Below are 21245 nucleotides of genomic sequence, written 5' to 3' on the forward strand. Positions count from 1 at the left end.
ACAACTGCCTCTAACTCCAATTCTAGGGGAACCGATGCTCTGTTTCTGACTCCAAGAGCACCAGACAAGCATTCGACACAGACACAATGATAACAATACACATTAAAAAAGAGCTCACTCAGATAGTGTGACAGCTATTTTCAACCTTTTGGAATCAAGAATTGCTTGGATAATAAAGTACACCTGTGAGAGATTATCTAGATGGGCTTGTGATGGAACAACCTCCCCATTGTGGGTGGCCAGTTCCATGGGCTGGTGCTCTAGACTGAATAGAAACAAGGAGAACTGAGTATTGTTTCATTTCCTAACTTTGAAGGAAGTATCACCATCAACCTCAAGCCCTGCTGCCAAAACTTCACCAGGAGGTGGCCATGACCTTGAACAAAGCAAACCCTCCCTTCCTTGTCCTTGTTTTAGCCAGCCATTCTGTCCTAGCAAAATGTAAAGTAACTGAGATAGATAATCAAAGCATTCCCCAGCAAAACTAAGGCTGTGTGTTATGACGACAGCTGATGTTAGGTTACATTCAGAGCTTTAGTAATGCAGCAGCACTAACAACCAACGGCAACAACCAAACATACAGACCAAAGCAGTCAACAGACGGGAGAGCCAGGGGCAGACTCATTACAGACCTGGTTGACTTGTTTGTTTACAAAGAAGCCAAAACTACTCGGGAAAAGACGGCCTCTTTAGACGGCCTCTTTAACAAATACCCTTAGTAAAGTGGATGTTTACATGTAGGAGAGTAAGACTAGATGCTTACTTTCACCATGAACAAAAACAAACATCAAATGTATTAAAGACCCTAACACAACACCTGAAACTCTGAAAACACTTGAAGAACAAAATAGGTAAATCATTTTAAGATTCAGGCTTAAGCAAGGGCTTTCTAAACAGGACTTCAGTCATGTGGGGGAAAAGGCCAGCAAACAGACGAATGGAAACTCATGAAATTAAAAAAAAAGTGTTTCCATACAGCAAAGATAACAGTTAACGGAGCACTGTACAGTATGAATCATTGCCAGTTATACCATCAACAGATTAATATCTAGAATATACAAAGGCAATAAAACCAATCCAAAAATGTGCTACATAACTGAATGGCATTCTCAAAAAGAAATACGAAAGGCCAATAAATGCTTTTTAAAAGTGTTCAAAATTCTCAGTCACGAGGGAAATGCAAATCAAAAGTACTTTAGAGATTCTACTGCTGCAGTCTGAGTAGTCATTGAAGGCAAATGGTATCGGATCTTCCTTTATATATTGGGACAGGGTCTCACTGAACTTGCCATTTTATTAGCTAGAGTGGTGGACAAGTGAACCCTCAAGATCCACCTCTACCAAACACTACCAGAGGAGTAGCAGACAAAAGCCATCATGTGTTCCTGGGATCTCAGCTCAGGCCTCCATGCTTGGAGAACAGTAACTTTATCTAATGAGCTATCAACAACCTGGGAGCCATTTTCTTCAGAGATACAGCATGACTGCACTAGCACTGAGGGCTGATGACAGGTATGGGCAAGGCCATCATGAGCCCTAGACAGCTGGCCCAGGGCCAGGAGACAGCTGGACAAACAGGAGCTTGAGGTAAGTGAGCCAGCAAGCAAGGCTCCTCCATGCCTCCTGCCCCTACTTCCCTTCATGACACTGTGACCTCAGGTAGAAGCCAAATAAACTCTTCTCCTCTCAAGCTGCTTCTGCTCAGAGTATTTGATCACCTAACAAACTAGAACACGTGCATTCTTCTGTGGAGATTACTCTGTTCTAATTTTATAAATTAGCGGAAGAGAGTCCCTTGTTTAGGTAGATTGTCAGTTTGCTCAGTTTTAGAGCATACAGAAGCCCCAGCAGTAGTATAGTATAATCTTATTAACAACTCCAAATATTTTGCATTAATTTAACATTATATGCAAATAAGTCATATCTCATTTTGGGGATTCTGAAATTTCACCATGTCCTCTTGGAAACGTATTTTATATTATTTCATATTTCTCACATGAGTTCCTCTATACTTGGTTTTGAAAAATTGTAATCCTAAATGGCTGTTTTAGAGACAATGAAAGAGCTCAGTAGCATATATTAATGCTATGTGACAGCTTCATTAGAACACACTCATATGTGCACCATTATTTGATGGTGTGTATCAACATTACCCTTCTTGTCTTGCTCCACCCTGCTGATCTCAGTCCTCTCCCCACACAGCCCGCCCCTCTTGTACTCTCTTGACTTTTGAGTTGAAAAGGTTGCTACATCAATTTACCAAGACATTCCCCACAGACCTGCAAACAGGTCAGTACGACTTAGACAATTCTAGCCTCGGATTACTCCAGGCTTTATCAAGCTGACAATAAAGGCTTTCTACAATACACAAATTTGAAAAAATTATAAACACCAATAAAAGCTGAGATTTGAAACAGAAGTTAACACAAAACACCTACAAGTGCAAAAACTGAAATAGCAGATTGAATCCAATTTGTTAAAGTCTATAATTTGTCTACAGCTGTATGATTTTGTGTCATTTGATAATGTTCAGCTACCATTCCTTACAAAGCATGCAGTAAAGTTAAAAAAAGGAAATTACTTAAGTATGACACTGTTCCTCCTAACTCCAATACAAGCCCCATACAAAATACTGTGAAAATCAGTGAAGCCATTTCCATTTCAAACAGTAACAAGGAGTTGCTTGTATCTATTAAACATTGTTTCAGAGGTCTTTAAAACCCTAATAGAAAACAAAAAATAACCAGTAAAACATTAGAAAACAATGTATTTATTTGTAATTGATATAATTAAATGCATACAAAAACCACAGAAACTATTCAAAACATTAAAATTAACTAGATATTTTAAAAGAACTGGGTATTAAGAAAATCAATTTTGTATTCCAGCAATAGATAGCTGAAAATAGGAAGTACTGTGTGTTACAGTCACAGAAATCCCAAAATAGTAATAGAGTTTTCTAGCAAAACTGAAAAGCAATCTATCAAATCTATAGGCACAACATGTATCTAGATAACTTGACAATACGAATAACTGTCTTTCTAAAACAGAGTTCTCAACCTTCCTAATGCTAAGACCCTTTAATACAGCTCCTCATGCTGTGGTGACTCCCTAACCATAAAATTATCTTCATTGCTACTCATAAGTGTAATTTTGCAACTGTTATGAATCATAATGCAAATATCCACTTTTTCCAATGGTCTTAGTTGACCCCCAAAGGTGGTCCAAAAGTAGGAATGGGCTGGTGGTTTCATCTACATCAATTATTAATACTAATTAATAAAATGTCCAACAGATTTGCCCCCAAGCCAACCTATGGAGGCAATCCCCCAATTAAGTTTCCTTCTTCCCAAGTAGCTCTAGTCAAAACCAACTGATCAGCTCAAGAGGTATTCACCAAACTTACTGTTTAATGAAAAAGACTAGACCAAACCTCTCTCATACTAAAAGAAAACTAAGAAAAACAAGATGCTGCCTGTAACCTGAGCTTATTAGATGTTATGGTGTGGTTAGAAGGCAAGAGAATGAGAGAAATCTGGATAAGGATCTAAACCAGTTATTAATGGATTGGTCACTAAATCTGCAACACTTCAAATTATCCTGAGGCAAGTCCTAGAAACTCTAAAAAGAACTCTAGACCAATGGTTCTCAACCTAGTGTGGGTGTGGGGTCAATGACCCTTTCATTGAGGTCCCATCAAATAACCTACCTCTCAAGTTACTATATTATAACAGTTAACAAATTATAGTTATTAAGTAGCAGCAAAATAATTTTATAGTTGAGGGCCCCTCCAATGTGAGAAACTGTATTAAGGGGTTGCAGCATTAGGAAAGTTGAGAACCAAAGCTCTAGTCTGAGTCCAAGGAGTTGGAACAAGTATAAACTGTACTAAAATAAAAATTAAACTGCTAATCACACATAAATTTAACTATGACAAAGATAAAATATTAAATTTCCTAATCAAACTGAGGTTGCAAAGTCCTAACTATAACACAAAATCAAGAGCACCAAGAACCCACTGTGGATGATGAACTCAGTGGACTGCGGCACTTATTGCTGACCACCATCGTGCAGTGAGAGAGCCGACACAGAGGCCAGAGGAGACCATCTCACAGCTGTCCTCTCCGTAAGTGGGTTCAGGGGATTCAGTCTTGCACAAATACCTTTTGCCCACTGACCTATGAACCTGACAGCACCTTATTTTTATTAATAAGTAGGTATTTTTATATAAAAAGAGAATCATTATCACACACACTCTCTGCTGAGTTCACTTATCTTGTAATTTTCCAAAGTTAAAGTGTACTGCTGAATTAAAATGTATAACATGAGAAGGTTAAACATTAACTTACCTTTAAGATACATTGAGAAAAATCAATGAAAAGCATAATGTAAAAAGCTACCAAGGAGGATAGGCATCTGTCATTTGTCACCTGACATCCATTCTCAACAACTCATGACAAAAACTAGTGGTGGGCACAGGTCAAAGTACTGATGGTAATGACAGACAGCCTCGAACTTTAATGCCCAAGGAAAGCAGTAAGAATGAGAAAAAAAGAAAAAGGTATCAAGGCATATAAACCAATCATTTATGAACCACGGACTCTTACCAAAGAATGTTTTATGGATTTATTTCAGCAGAAGCAGATGAATGAGTGCATGGGCCAAATCAACCATGAACAGAGAAAAGAGCACATCATTCAAATGATATTAAATGTTATTGAGATTTTAAAATCTATTATTCAAAGAGGAAAATAAGATCTTCCATCTAAAGAAAAAGAAAGAAAGAGAGAAAGAAAGAAAGAAAGAAAGAAAGAAAGAAGAAAGAAAAAAGGAAGAGAAAGAAAGAGACAAAGAGAGAGACAAAGAGAATGGAGCAGAAAAAAATAATTCATAATAATCTCCCAAACTTGGAAAGAAAAACATGTTGATTCAAAAGAAAATAAATCTTTAAGTAAAATACAAAGAAAAGCCATAAGGTAGGGAAAAAAAGAAAGTCACAGTTGTTCCCACTTCAAATGCTCACAAGCATGAACACGTGTTTTCACTATTAGTCATCAAGAAAATGCAAACTACAACTGCAGGGAACTGCCAAACAGCACCAAACAGCTACTACTTAGGACAGACAGAACCAGCATCACAAGGCTCTGTGCTATATTATTACCTAAAGTTCCACCAGGAGAAACACAGATACAGATCTCCAATTTGACCATGTCACATGTATCAAGCTGACAATTAAAACAGTGTTCACATTAAAAGGTGGTACATAGATCCAGCTAAGATATGCTTCTGACAGTTATTAGGGAGTTATACTGACCTTAAAAATATCAAAAAAGAAGATGAATCAAAGGATGGATAGGGAAATTATGTGAGTATAAAGCAATTACCCTCAACTTCTATAGTTTATTTTGAGTTATTAAAAACTATCACACTATATGAAATTACACAATAAAAGCCAAAGTGCTGGGGCTGAAGAGACAGCTCAGTGCTTAAGAGCACTGGATGCTCTTCCTGGACTCAATGCCCAGCACCCACAGCTTACAACTAGTCTTAACTCCAGTTCCAAGGGATCAAACACCTTCTGGCCTCTGCAGGTATTTGCATATCCATGATACACAAACATAGATGTAGGCAAAACACCCATAAAGGAAAACATGTTTTAAAGGATACTTACAGGTCGTCTTATGGGGACAATATGTAAATCCTTTGTCATGTTAAAAAGTAACAAAAATAGTAATATGATTTGGCTTATGTTAAAATTATAAAATACAATAGACACTTTATCCTGAAACTGCCTGATGTTTAGGTTAGCAGTCACAGGATATGGTGTCCTAAATGAATATGGCCCCCACAGGCTCAAAGAGTGGTACTATTAGGAGGTGTGGCCTTGTTGAAGGAAGTGTGTCAAGGAGAGTAGACTTTAAAATTTCAAATGCCCAGTGTCTGTCTGTCTGTCTGTCACCTCTCCTCCCCAACCCCATCCCCACTCTGCCCTGCCTGCAGATCCATAGACAGAACTTTTGACTCCTTCTCCAGACCATGTCTCCCAGCATGCAGTCATGTTGATAATGGACCTCTGAACTGTAAGCCAGCCCCAATTAAATGTTTATCTTTATAAGAGGTGCTGTGGTCACGGTCTCTTCATAGCAATAAAACCCTCGACTAAGACACAGAACACAGAACTAAAGTTATTGTGAAGTGACAAGAAGAAACGTTTATGGCAAAAGGAAGCTTGCGAGCACAAGTATGGCTCGTAACACACAGATAAGTGATCAGTTGGTAAATAAATGTTCGAGGCACTGTATAGCAGAAAAGGCTCAAACTCAACAAAATATTAAGATCTTCTTACATGCGCAAGCAAAAAATTATTATTGTGGCACTACAGGTTTAGAAAACCTAACAGTCACAAAGCTTTCTTCAGATCAATATTGTGAGACAGGATATTAATTCGTCAGTATTTTTTAATTAAGTTGTGCCCAACACTGCACACTAGAAACAGCCAGGATAAAAGATGCTTACCCATTATCTTCACATCTGTTCTATTTATTCTCACCTCCAATTATCTTTTTGTTATTTTTACTTCTTGACTACTACTAAACTATAAGTCTTATAAATTTAAAATATATTTTTCAGATATTACACTCTTAATTAGTTTATTTATCACATTCTGGTCATTTAAGACATAACTTTTAAAAGCCTATTTACTTCCTCACACTATTTTTTGCTATTCTCACCATTTCTCATGCCTTCATGTTGCCATGTCCACAGAACTCTGTTATTATTGTTTTAAACAATTAGTGTAATTTAACCTGACAAGATTAACAGTAGTCTTTAACCAAACTATGAAAACCAGCTCCCAGTGGGAAAATGTAGTCAAACTGCTGAAAGGAAAAGAATGCAAACTATATCAAGCTAAACTATACTTTTAAAAAGGAGAAATTAAGAAATTCTCAAAAGAATCCCACTTAGAAAGGGGAACAAAATAGCCATGGGAGGCAGAGGTAGGGAGGACCTCGGTGGGTGAGGAGATGGCTAGGGAAATAGGGAGGCAGGATCAGGCATGGGGAGAATCAGAACCAGAGGACCAGGAGAATGAATGGAAATTATGCAGCTGCCAAGGGTCTGGAATGGAAGAATTCTTTAAATAGTCCCAGAGGCTCCCAAGAGTCAATGCGTGTGACCTAAGCAGAAATGCCCATGGAACCTGAAGAGACCACCTCTAGTAGCCAGGTAGGACCTCCAGTGGAGGGACGGGGACAACCCACCTAGAAAACTTCTAACCAAACACTGGTCCTGTCTTTTAAAAAAAAAAAAAAAAAAATGCAGGGAAAAAAAGTAGAGACTGAAGGTATGGCAGACCAGTGACTGGACAATTTTGAGACTCATCCCATGGGCAGATATCTCATTATTAGTGATGCTATGTTGTGCTTGCACACTAGCCTAGCCTAGCAGCCCTACCCAGCAGCTGACTGAGACAGATGCAGAGACCCATTAGGCAAACATTGGACAAAGGTCAGGAACCCCTGTGGAAATGTTAGAGGAAGGATTGGAGGTCCTGAATGGGACGGCAACCGCACAGGAAGACCAACAGTGTCAACTAACCTGGACCCCTGGGAGCTTCTGGAGACTGAGACACCAACCTAAGTGCATACATGGGCTGGTCCGAGGCCCTGGCACACAGTAGCAGAGGGTCGCCTTGTCTTGGCTTAGTGGGAAAGGATGTGCCTAGTGGAGGGATTAGGGGTGCCCTCTCAGAGGGGAAGGAAAGGGGTGTGGGGGAGGAAGTCCTCTCGAGGAGGGATGGGGAGGGGGGCAATATTTGGGATGAAGTAATTTTCAAACAAAACCAGAATTTGTCATTCTACTCTCCAAGAAATAGTAATGGGGTGGACAAGGTACTCAGCAGGAAAAGATGCTTGGTCACCTAGGCTAACAGTTGAATTCAATCTCTAGAACTCACATGGTGAAGGAGAGAACCAACTCCCCATGCTGTCCTCTGACCTCCACACATGTGTTCTGTTCCCCCCAACCCCAAATAAAAATGTAAAAAAAAAAAAATTAAGAAAATTTATAGAAAAGTATGTAAAATATGGTTTTTTATAATTTTGTCTTCTGATTTAAACAGAGAAGTAATCATAAAACTGTTAAAATGGGTTTCTGCTGCTCTCCAACACCAGCACCACCAAGCTCCAGCCAAAGGAGAAGGGGGTAAGTAAGGAGGCGCCCATATCATAGCTAGTACAAAGCAGACTGCCTTCAAATCCACCAATGGCAAGGCACTCAGGAAACAACTGGCTACAAAAGCTGCTTGCAAGAGTACGCCCTCTACTGGAGGGGTGAAGAAACCTCATCGTTACAGGCCTGGTACTGTGGCACTCTGTGAAATCAGATGCTATCAGAAGTCCACTGAATTTCTGATTCGCAAGTTCCCCTCTTAGCGTCTGGTGCAAGAAATTGCTCAGGACCTCAAAACAGATCTGTGCCCCAGAGGGCAGCTATTGGTGCTTTGCCGGAGACAAGTGAGGCCTATCTGGTTGGCCTTTTGAAAGATACCAACCTGTGTGCTATCCATAAATGTGTAACAATTATGTAAAAAAGACATCTAGCTCAAGTCGGCCCATGTCGTGGAGAACGCATTGCTTAAGAGTCCTATGAGGGGGAAACATTTAATTCTCAAAAAATTATTTTTCCTTTTCTTCCTATTATCAGTAATTTTGAATGCTAGATATTTTTCCAAGGAGTCAAAGGTACCTGAGTATATGATTGCGAGTGGAAACACAAGGGATGGAACCAGGTCCTGGCAGTTACTCCACGTTCATTTGTGAGTGAATTTTTAATATAAATGCAAGGTATAAAGCATCAATGCAAGCTGAACACATCTCAACAGTTTAACTTTATAACAATTGTAAATAAATCTGGACAATGCCAGCGTTTGGATTTTTTTAAATAAGCAAATTTCTTATTGACGGCGACTAAATGGTGTTTGTAGCATTTACTCCTATAGTAGATTGCATCTTTCACTGTACTTTCCTAACGGAGTTGTCCTACATGCAAGTACATGTTTTTATTGTCTGTCTTCTATGCTGTTCCTGTAAAGGTTTGCTATAAAAATACATTAAACTATGAAAACAAAAACCTCTGAAAACCTATAAAGACATAATTGATATAATACTACTACAACGCAGAGAAAGAATATAGGATAAATGTAACTAAAGTGATATGGGGTTTAAGCACTAAAATATACAATAGAATATGAAAGAAATTGAAGAGAATCTAAATAAATGACCACGACAATCAAGAATTAAAGATTTAACAGGAGGATGGCAAATTAACCTAAAGATTCAAATTGGCCCTTCCCAAAAAAAAATACAACCTGCTGTCTCAGTCAGGGTTCCCATTCCTGCACAATCATCAGGGCCAAGAAGCAAGTAGGGGAGGAAAGGGTTTATTCAGCTCACACTTCCACATTGCTGTTCATCACCAAAGGAAGTCAGGACTGGAACTCAAGCAGGTCAGGAAGCAGGAGCTGATGCAGAGGCCATGGAGGGATGTCACTTACTTACTGGTTTGCTTCCCCTGGCTTGCTCAGCTTGCTCTCTTAAAGAACCCAAGACTACCAGCCCAGGGAGGGCACCACCCACAATGGGCTGGACCCTCCTTGATCACTAATTGAGAAAATACCTTACAGCTGGATCTCATGGAGACTTTTCCTCAAAGGAGGCTCCTTTCTCTGTGATAACTCCAGCTTGTGCCAAGTTGACACACAGAACCAGCCAGTACATCTGCTTTTTTTGATCCTAAAATTCATATGGAAACACAAGATGTCCCCAAGAGCCCAACACAATCTTGAACAATACTGGAGAATTCACAGTTCTCAGTTTTAAAATATACTACAGAATACAGTAGTTAAGAAGAAATACTCCTATAATTGGGTCTAAGATCACTGCAATAGATCCAGAACAGAAATTAGCATCTAATCTACGTTAATTTTTTTTCTGCTTGTCTTTGGCTTTGTTGAGACAGGATCGCATGTAATGCAGACTAGCCTTAATTTCCTTATATGGCTGAAGCTGGCCCTGATCCTCCTGCCTCTACTTCCTAAATACTGTGATTGTAGGTGTGCAGCAACATGCTCAGAAATATGACAATTTGATTGGCCACTGACAAAGGGAAGAAGTTAGCTCAACAGGGGAGAACAATCTTTTAAACAACTGGGGTTTGAACAACTGGATATGCATGCAGATAAAAAACGAACTCACATGAAGTTAAAAAAAAAATAAAGGAGGAAGCTAAAACTAAAAACAAACTATAAAGTTGGTCTTAGGCAGTGACCTCTTAGGTCTCATATCCAAAGCAGAAGAAAAGAAAAATGAACAAACAAACAAACAAAAACAAAAAAACAGACTTCCTTAGACTACAGTTTTTGTGTGTGCTGTTAACCCAACTCCTATGAGACTTCTATTAAAGACATACTTAGCTGGGTTTCTAACACTCAGAAATTTATTCCTGTATTTCAACAAGAATCAGAATCAGGCAAGAGAACAAACAGTCTGAAAAGCAAAGGTATGACAGAATCTGAAAGCTCAAACTGGGAATTCAAAACAACTGGTTAATGTGCTATGGATTACAAGGAAGCACTGAACTCAACAGGAGACATTACATATATGCAAATAAATGAAGAACGTGTCTTGAGATCAGTAGAGCCAAACCAAAGACAGAATTTGTGAGCAGGAAGATCCCAAACTTAAATGCCATGGGAAAAACTATTAAAAAAATAAAAGTCGGCGCACATGCAAAGACTAGTGTATGATATCCTAGCGGCGTCTGTCCAAAACACCTATTTGTGAAAAGAAGACACAGACACAGAGGTGGCAGGTGTGGGGCTTTAAAAGAGATGACCTCCTTCGTCCTGGCCATTTGAGCTTGGTGACAGTCTCAGAGAGCCTTAGGGGGAAGTATGGCACTAGAAAGAGCCTTTGCGAGTTTAAAAAACTCACACCATTTCTAGTTTGTTCTCTCTGCTTTACACTTGTGGTTCAAGATGTAAGCCTTCAGCTTCCTGCTTTGAACTGTAGAAGCATTTCTTCAGCCCCTTTTTTGGTTTTATTTGTTTCTTGAAACAGGGTCTCACTGTGTAGCTCCAGCTAGGCCTGGAACTCACTGTATAGGCCACGCTGGTCTCAAACTCATGGAAATTCACCTGCCTCTGCCTCTCGAGTGCTAGAATTAAAGGAATGTGCCACCACACCTGGCACATTAAACAGACAGACAGACATGCCAGCGTGTTCATGCGGAGGTTAGAGTAGAGCCTGTGGGAGTTGGTTCTCCTACCAAGTAGGGCCTAGAGAGTCAACTCAGGTCATCAAGCTCGGCAGCAAGCGCCTTTAGCCCTGAGCCATCTTCCCCATTAGCAGCTCAATTCTTTACCAATTCTTTCCTACCAAGCCACAAACACTATCCTTAACCATTTTACAACACTTCTACCAACCACCAAATCATCCATTAAAAGTACAAAGATTAATGCCGAATAGCCCATTTCTCCTCTCACCTGAGTCCAGAAGCAAACAGCAAATACTCAACATTATGAGATAAACATTGCCTTTGTGAAAAAGAACAAATGGGGGATGGGGGAGGGGGGAGGGAGGGGGGAGGGAGAGGGAGGGGAGGGAGGGAGGGAGGCAAGGAAGGAAAAGAGAAAAGAAAGGAAAGAAAAGTAGCTTGGTCGGTCAGTTCAATGAATTTAACAAAACGCAAGTTGGGTATCATGATGGCAATGTTAAAGTTTCTCTTTGGAGATCCAAATACACCTTAAACCCTATTTCTCAGTGCTGTTAAGATCAGTTTGAATAAAGGAAAACAAGATTAAAAAAAAAAACAAAACATAAAATGGCAGCATAGTTTGAGTTGAACCAAGGGGTTTTCAAACATATTTAATCTGGACAAATAGCATGAAGCCTTAGGTTCAATCGCGTTATCGATACTAATTACACCTATTTATGCTCTTTCCTGTCTCATAAGATGTTGATTTCCATCTCTGAATTAAGAATATTGATACTTTATAATTTAAAAAAACAGCAGTTGCTATGCATAAAATTACTGTTAACAGCAGGAACTGAATTGAGATTCCAAGTGTACTGAAGAAAAGCAAATGAGGAACGTTTAAGGAAAACACTGCTTGTATACCTCAGGTCACTTTTCACACACTAATTAAGTGCCTTGTCAAAGAACTCATCTTGTTCTCCAACTTTTAAAAATGCAGCTTCCACCCTCCTTAATGTTTTCAAAATGTAAGTAAGCAAAAACAATCTAGAGATTCCCAACCAAATTACAAACACCATTCATCACAGAAATAGACAACTTCACCTTAAAACTGATAAACACACAAGGCCTCAGACAGCCAAAACAATCCTCAGCAGAAAAGAGCAATGCTAGAGGTGTCAATATACCTGACTTCAGTTCCTATCACAGGACTGGAACAGACTGTAAGCAATAGAAACTTCAGTTCCTATCACAGGACTGGAAAAGACCAGGTTTGGTACTAGCATAAAAGCAGCCAAGAAAATCAGTGGAGCAGACATAAACCTACACAGCTACTCTCCTGACTTCTAACAGGATGTCAAAAGTTTAATTTTTTAACTCCCAAAAATTTAAGAGAGAACAAAAGCAGACTCTTCAACAAACAGGACCAGGAAATTGAAAGATGAAATTATTTCCCCGTGCACAAAAAACAATTCCAAATAGATCAAAAAGTGAGACTCTGGTACTGACAAGAGGAGTGAGGAAGGGCTGGCTGTACACTGGCAGAGGCAAGGGCAGTCTGAACAGGTCTCTAGGCTCGCAGGAGAAATGCTCAACACTGCACAAACAAGACACTGCAGAATGAAAAAGAAATTTCATGGCAAAGGAACTAGTTAATCAAATGAAGGGACAAGCTACAGAAGGAAAAATCTTTGCTAGCTACAAACTAGCAGACAGACAATACCTGGAATACACACTGAACTTTTTAAAAATTAACAAAAACAAGAAGACAATCCAATCAAAGCATGGCTACAGAAGTGATAAAATTCTCCAGAGAAGAAATGGCTCTCGCCATCTGGAAAGCTCAACTACGACAAGGCTCCACTGGCTCCATTTCGGCCCAGTCAGGGCGGCTATGATCCAGAGAACAAACGCTGGTGCAGGCAGAGAGGAGAGCACTCACTCTCTCCTGACAGCAGCGTGAACTGAAGCAGTCACCATGGAGTCACTGTGGAGCACTCTCAAAAAAGCTCAAAGTACAACACAGCATATGCCCGAAGGAGTCCAAAACACCAGAGACTCTGGTGCACCCATGCTTACTGCTGCTCTGTTCACAACAGTCAGGAAACAGAATCGGAACCAGCCTAAGTGTCATCCCTCAAGACAAGAACAGGTGTGTGTGTGTGTGTGTGTGTGTGTGTGTGTGTGTGTGTGTACAAATACACACAGAACCTGATGAAAACAAGGAAAATGGATGGAACTGAAATTTTTCATTAAATGATCTAATTCTGGCTCTTAATTCTAGCTGAGAAAGATGACCACTGCATGATGTTTTCCATACGCAGACTCTATCTTTTAATTCTTCTGTATGTGCATTCACGTAGAAACCAGAAAGGGGCCCATGAGAGACATAAAAAGAAACTTCCCAGGAGAGCAGGAAGGGTGGTAGAACACATAAGATGCACAAGTGAAAAGGAAACTACCAGGAATGGGAGGCTGCTGGGGCTGGGGCAGGAAGCTATAAAGAGGGGACATCAATCAAAAGCCAAGTAAGGATGAAAATGGATAAAGAAACCTAATCTTTTGTAAGCTAATTAAATAAAACTCTTTGAGTTTTGGTTTTGTGGGAGGTTTTGGTTTTATTTTGTTTTGTTTTTTTAATAAGGTTTCACTATATAACCCTGGCTGGCCTAGGACTGGTTACATGGACAAGGATAGCCTTAAACTAACTCACAAAGATCTGCCTGCCTCTGCCTTGCACAGGCTCGGATAAGTTTACACCACCACATCCGGTCCTAAATAGAAAAGCAGAGCTCGTGTAAGGGTTCTTGTTACCAAGCCTGATGACTGAGTTCAACCACTAGGATCCACACAGAAAGAACCTACTTCTATAGGCTGTCTTCTGGTCTCTACACACATGCATGGCATACATATAACCATGTACACACATACATATATATAAATAAATGTAATTTTTTAAAAGATAAGGATATTTCATAGTGAAAGAGGCTCAATGATCAATTAAAAATGTGGACTGGCAAGATAACTAAGTGGGTAAAGTCCTTGCTGAAACCCTGACTGTCTACATTCAATCTCTAGGGTCATTGTAGTACCTGACTAAATTCCCTCAAGTTCTGTTCTGACCTCCACACACAGGACATGGGTCAAATGCACACATGCACACTCACACACGCACACAGACTAAATTGAACAAACCATTTTATTATTTTAAATTTTTCACTAGACTATATACATTCCTCTCCCAACTCATCCTGATCCTTCCCACACACACCCAAATACCACTGGTTCCTTTTTTGTGTGATGCAACTACTCCTGAGGACGCAGCCTGCCTCGGAGTGTGACTTGACAGGCTTAGTGTTCCCAGCAGGCATCAGCTGCATAGTTCCGTGGTTAGGAGTGGACTGTGTGTCCACGTCTACTGCTCCATACTAGAATCCCGTCTGAAACAAACCTTTGCAGGTCTTGTGCATGCTGTCAGTCTCTTTGAGTTCATATATGCAATAAAAATTCTTTTTAATAATACACGCAAGGCAGTACCCAAAGCCCATAGCTTACATGTACTCATTCAAATTCTGCAGTGCTCTCAGTTCTAGCAGTGGACAAAAGAAAACATTTGCCCTGTCCATGTTACCTCAGGTAATGTATGTGCCTGGGGTATCTGGTTAGTGCTGTATCCTGCAGAAGCAGAGTCTACACCACAAACCCTCTCAGGAAGCTTTACTCCTCTTCAGTCATCTTTCATTGTGATGTCTACCCCCTGGCATCTTTAGCAAATCACCACAACCCACACAGACTCCTCTTCTTAAACCTTACTAAAAATAACAATATATACTAAATCTCTCGTTTGGCCTGAGTCTACTCATAGATCTCTCCTTCCGTACTCAGCCAGAACCCAAACAGTCCATGTACACACACCATCACCATTAATCTCAGCTGACTGTTCTTCCAGCCCACCTTGATTCCACTCTGTATCAAGCACACAATCCAGCCTTTTAATCAATCAGTACACACAAGCACCTGGTGTATATAAACTGCTGACACAACCAACTAACGGTTTTATATTATTCATTTATTCTTTTGGAGGCAGGGCCTCACTATATAGTTCTAGCCGACCAGGAACTCACTATGTAGAGGAGCTCTATCCTTGACCTCAGGTCCTTCAGCCTCTGACTCTCTTCCAGGCCAAGGTTATCACCAGCACACAGTCCAGCTTTCTGAGCACCAGGCGGCCGTCACCAACAGCAGCAAGAGGCCATGAGCTGCCGTGGACCAGGTGCTCTAACACACGTTTTAAGTGCACCATTTATGTTAGTCCCATGAGGCCAGACGTACTGTTTCCTGTTCAGGACTCAGACTGAAACAATTTACTGAAAAGTACAAAACCAGGGGCTGGAGAGATGGCTCAGTGTTAAGAGCACTGACTGCCCTTCCCAAAGTCCCGAACTCAATTCCAGACCACATAGTGGTTCACAATCATCTGTTATGGGATCCGATGCCCTCTTCTGGTGTGTCTGAAGACAGCTAAGTGCATTCATATTAAATAAACAAATCCGGGGTTGGGGATTTAGCTCAGTGGTAGAGCACTTGCCTGGGAAGCACAAGGCCCTGGGTTCGGTCCCCAGCTCCGAAAAAAAAAACCAAAAAAAAAAAAAAAAATAAATAAATAAATAAATAAATAAAAAAAAAAATAAATAAAAAAATCCTTTAAAAAAAGGAGGGAGCAAAAAAAAAAAAATCAGTGAACAGCAAAGGAAGACTTAAATGTTCACTATGCTTCTCAACAAAAGTAACCCAGCCTGTAAAACAGGAATTTACTTTAAAAATCACACACCAGCTAGAGAAGGATGCCCAAGAATCTTTTCTACAGTAAGGTGTGAAGATGGCTGAAGGACAGGGAAGCCAGAAGTCTAATGTTTACCTCTTTCCTAGTCTGCAATGTTAAATGTTACCAAGCGTGTCCTGATCACCACTGTCTCCCAACAGCTCTGCCCTTCAGTTTGCTCACATGTATCACTACTATTTTATACTTGATTATTTATTACAAGCCTATCTCCTCTGTCCCATAAATATCTAGACAGTAGGTACCTATGTTCAACATGTCTACATGCTTGTCTTCATCCTTGGCAAGCTTTGTTAATCCTAACTCTCACCCCAGTCTTTGGTGCATAACAGGTAAGCAACGTGTGAAACCTCTGCTTTTAGTCTCTACCACAATCTCCTCCTAGGCCACGCCTTTTGAGGTGCCTCGCACAATGCCTTACACATGGTAGGTGCTCTTTCCCAGTCTCCAGCTGGTTCTGCTCAATATGGATATCGTCTCACTTTCCTATTAAGGATAACAAAGGCTTGCTATTACCTACAGAGTTTAGAATTGCTATCGAGGCTCTCATACCTACATCCATTCTTACTTCTTGCAGGTTCCACTGCAGTCCCCTAAAGTCCCAGTAACACTGAGCTATCATAATGCCTCTGCCAAGGACCAGACAGGTTCATTCTCTTCCCAAGACTACCTCAGCCATTTACCAGCTTTTGCAGTCTTTTCCCCCAACAAAGCCTCTCAATTTCTTACTAATCTTAAAGGACTAGCAAATACTATTTCTCGAGTCAGAACTACCTCCTCAGTTCTTCCATATATGATCTCAATCTTCATTCACTATAGAATGTCTTAATCTAAAGTTTCTTGTATAATGACTGCTCTCTATCCTTCCCCACTGTATTTTTCAAATACTAACCTGAATATGCTTCCTGAATTTCTGCTGCATTCAGAAAGCCCACAAGGAAGTGTAAGTAAGACAACCACAAAAAGTCATGCTGCTCAGGCTCACTGAGCGTTTGTTCAAACATGTTGAGCTGATAACCATGCTGCCTACTTAAATGGCTTTCTCTTTGCTCACACCTTCCTCTGTGAGCACTCATTTGTTGAGGACAACAACTGAAACTAGGAGGAAGCCTTTCTAGTTTTGTTTTTGAACTCTGTGTGTGTGTGTGTGTGTGTGTGTGTGTGTGTGTGTGTGTGTGTGTGTGTGTGTGTCTGAACGCAGGTGTGTGCACTTGAGTCAATGCCTGAGAAGGCCGGAAGAAGGCGCTGAAACCGACAGACCTGGAGCCACAGTGGGGACTTCTCCAAGGGCAGTACATGCTTTTAACCGCTGAGCCATAGCTCCAGCCCCAGCCCTTCTATCTTTACATTTTATTTTTCCATTTTCTCAAAGCTAGATAGGAAACTTTCTTTTCTACTCTTCATAAAAAAATAGCCTTTAAAGCCAGGCAGTGGTGGCGTACACCTTTGGTCCCAGTGCTCAAGGCAGTGGCAGACAGATGTCTTTGAGTTTGAGGCCAGCCTGGTCTACAGAGTTCCAGGACAGTCCAGGGCTGTATAGAGAAACCTTGTCTTGAAAAAAAAAAAAAACAGAAACAAAACAAAAAGCTGTAAGTCCATAAGCATAAAAGGAACACTTTAAGGGATATAACAGGCAGAAAAACTGAGAAGTAGAACAAAGACTAAAAGTTTTGCCAATTCTTCTACAATCGTCAAACAGTATCAATATTCTGTTTGAAGAGTTAAAAAGATCATATGTATGAGTTTTCAATAAAATGTTATTCTCTCTCACATTTTAAATTAAGTTTCTCTACTACCTCTGTGCCTATCAGTATGCATAATTTAAAACTTGAATCAAATTCCTGAGCTGAAATTACATTCATAAAATTATTTTTAGAAACTTCTCACCAGTCACTGATTAATAAAAACACACAGTAAGAATATACTCTTAATATGTCTCCTAAAAAATGGTCATGTAAGTAATACAATTTTAGCTTTTTAAAGATGTGTTCAAATTTTATTTTTAAATTTAAAAAAATTGACAAGTTACTGATCAGATAAATTGTCCTTATAAATTATGTTTATTTTTTATATAGAAGCATAAAAATTATGCTTAGTTTAAATGAGAAACTAAATCAAAAAAATTAAGCATTCTTTCACGCAATTAAACAACTTTCCTTTAAGCCTTTATTTTCTAGGCAGAAAAACAAAATGCCCGTCACAGTCACGGTCTTCATTCTCCTCAGCAGGCCTCGTACTACACAGACACAGAGTCAGAGCAGTGCTCCCACACACGACACAGATCCTCTGCTCTGTCATCTGTCCAAAGAGACAACCACACTAGACTGGTCATTTCATCAGAAAACTAATACCCTGGACTCAAATTTTATCTGTCCTGTTCTTAAATAAACACATCTGAAAGAAAATTCTACTTGAGGTGACATAAACAGATGAGTGCACATCTCTTCGAGGAAAATGCAGAGTGGTGAGTGAACCGGTCTGCTCCCTGGGGTCTGTTCTCAATACACACTGCAGCATGAGTGTTTCTAGCATGCATTCTGTAGGTTGAAGATGCCACAGTTAAGAGAGTACTTAGGCAGCATGGTTCTGTTTATGTGCCATTTTAGAAATGGCAGAAGTAGAGACAGAAAACCATTCATTTCTTCACTCACTTGAATGCTAGCTTTGAAATATTCCCTACCCTTAGGTCAATAGTATGTAAGGTTTATGTACCACCATTAGCCTGATCAAAATGTAAAGATGACATATTATTTTGGGGAAGAGGCAGTAACACACAAAAAAGATTCCGTGAATTTAGGAATTAATAGCTGATTAGCTAGAATGGCAGAGAGGAAGTGAGAACCGAAAGCTAACCCTGGGGGCAAAGGAAAGGGCAACTATAAAGAACTAGAAACCTAAGAAACATGTGCAATCAGAGAGTGACAAGACAAGCTCACAGATGAAGAGGCAGACAGGAATTAAGACTCAGCCATAGGAAAAGCCAGACATCATTACAACAGTTAAAACAACAACAACAAAAACTAAGGAGAATAAGGACAAAGTAATAATGGTGTATGTGTATGAAAAATGCCACAATGGTTCGTATACTTTATCAAATTGATTTTTAAAGTGGAAAAAAATAAAATAAAATAAAAAAGCAACACACAAATAGGCAAATCAAGAGAATATTCACACTTTTGGTGGAAAGACACATGATTCCGGCTACTTTGCCGAAACTATCTCAGATTCCTTATAAAGCGTTTTATCTACAATATGGCTATCTTGTTCCTGAATAGTTACACAAGTGAAATGAAAACTTACATTTACAAAAAACCTTGCACATATAAATGTCGATACTGGTTACATTTGTAATTGTAGAAACTTGCCCCTTCAATTAGGGAGTGGGTTAGTATTATCAATAAAAAGGACTGTTCTCCAAAAAATGCAGCAACAAGGAGGAATCTTGAATTCATTATGCAGAGCAAATGTTGACAGACTTGGAAGGCTACGTATTATGATTCCATTTACATGCCATTCTAGAAACGGCAAAGGTATATAGGCAGAAAACCCATCCACGGTTGCCAGGCTAGAGATAGAAAAGGGCCATCTACCAAGGGACAGAGTGACGGAATAGTCTACTCACTAGATATAGTGGTCATGACTGCACATATTTGTAGAATCTCACAGATCTTTGTACCCAATGCGTTAAACATAAAAGGAAAAGGGTGAGAAATCCTAGCTATAAACTGATGAGAATGAAAAATTACATACATAGAATTGTCACATCATAAATGACAGTTAAAAAAAAGTTTCCTATTTTAGCCCTAAAGCATATGTTCCAAATGATTTTAAGGAAAAGACAGAGCCACGACGTCAGGTCTGTCTGAGACAGACACTGTCAACAGTTACAAACAGGGAGCACCTGGGAGACAACGACTGCCAACCACCTTGGGAACTCCAGAGAGAACTACCAAGGCCCAACTAAGGGAGATGCAGCAGAGACAATGAGAAAAGGATAAAGATTAGAAATGCTCACTCAAGTGTACGCCAACAGTGGAAGCACTAAGCTAACTGGTTCTGAGAAAAGCATTTCAAACAGGCGAAATGCAATGCTGTGGAACACTCAATTGCAAACATCTTGGTAGATGTAGCTGACTGGAGCTCGGGGATCATATAAGACAGAAAATTAGACTTAAGGCTCCGGGTGTTTGTAGCCATGAACATAAGGTTGATATCCTTCACAGATGGGATTCATAGACTGACAGCTCTAGAGAACTCTGACAATCATCAAAGCAATACCAGCACTGTGGAGCTGAATAAACAGGTTGAATAGACAACTACAGAGTTAGGCTTTCTCTTGGAAATCTCTGGTTTTATGTTCGGTTTGATCACCTTAGTTAATAGGCAATAAAAAGCTTCAACATAGGCCAAGTTTTTCCCTTCTGCTTTGGTACTGCCGGCACTGAGTCCAGCAAAGTGAAGAATAATATATTAGACACTTTTTGTTAATCAAACACAGGAAGGTCAACAAGAGGGATTCAATAAATAAATAAAACAGGTCAACTCACATGAAGAGTCCAATATCTTGGTAGCTGGACAGATAGCCCTATGGTTGTTTAAAGGACTCTCTATTATCCCAAGTATCAGGAAATAACGACTTGAGAGAAATAGTTCTAAACTAGAGATGTGTACCAAAATTCTCTGTGGACCTTCTCAAAATACCTACATCATTACCAAAGCTCTATTTCTAAAAATTCTGATAAATAATATTTTGGTTAAGGCCCAAACTGTATTTTAATAGTCCAATAAGTGACTCTCATGTACATATAATATCATAAGGGCAATAAACCGAAGTTGGTTCTACAATCAGAGAGTTTTTACTCTGAAGCTTCCACACCACACACTAACCTCCTCTAGGAAGCTCTGAATCAAGAACACACAAGTATCCACTTTCCAAGTTATACCTCAAATCCAAAACCCAAGTCCTTTAAGATACCTAACAAGCCACTTACTGGTTTTGGCTAATCAGGTTTTAGAAGACCTAGCTTTTTGGCAGAATTCAGAAAAATAAGTCACTCTATTGCTTAAATCTCAACTCTCAGTTTTAATGACCTTGCCAGAAAGACTGTTAAAATCATGAGCTCCAGCTTATGTACTCCAGTTAAGTACA

The 21245-nt window shown here is 39.7% G+C and overlaps 1 protein-coding gene across 1 annotated transcript in view; it reads right to left on the bottom strand.

Annotated features, from left to right (window-relative positions):
* Positions 1-21245, bottom strand: part of Ranbp9 (RAN binding protein 9) — a 77715-nt gene that overhangs the window by 39283 nt on the left and 17187 nt on the right.

Source organism: Rattus rattus, chromosome 14 (assembly GCF_011064425.1).
Source record: "Rattus rattus isolate New Zealand chromosome 14, Rrattus_CSIRO_v1, whole genome shotgun sequence".
NCBI lineage: Eukaryota > Metazoa > Chordata > Mammalia > Rodentia > Muridae > Rattus > Rattus rattus.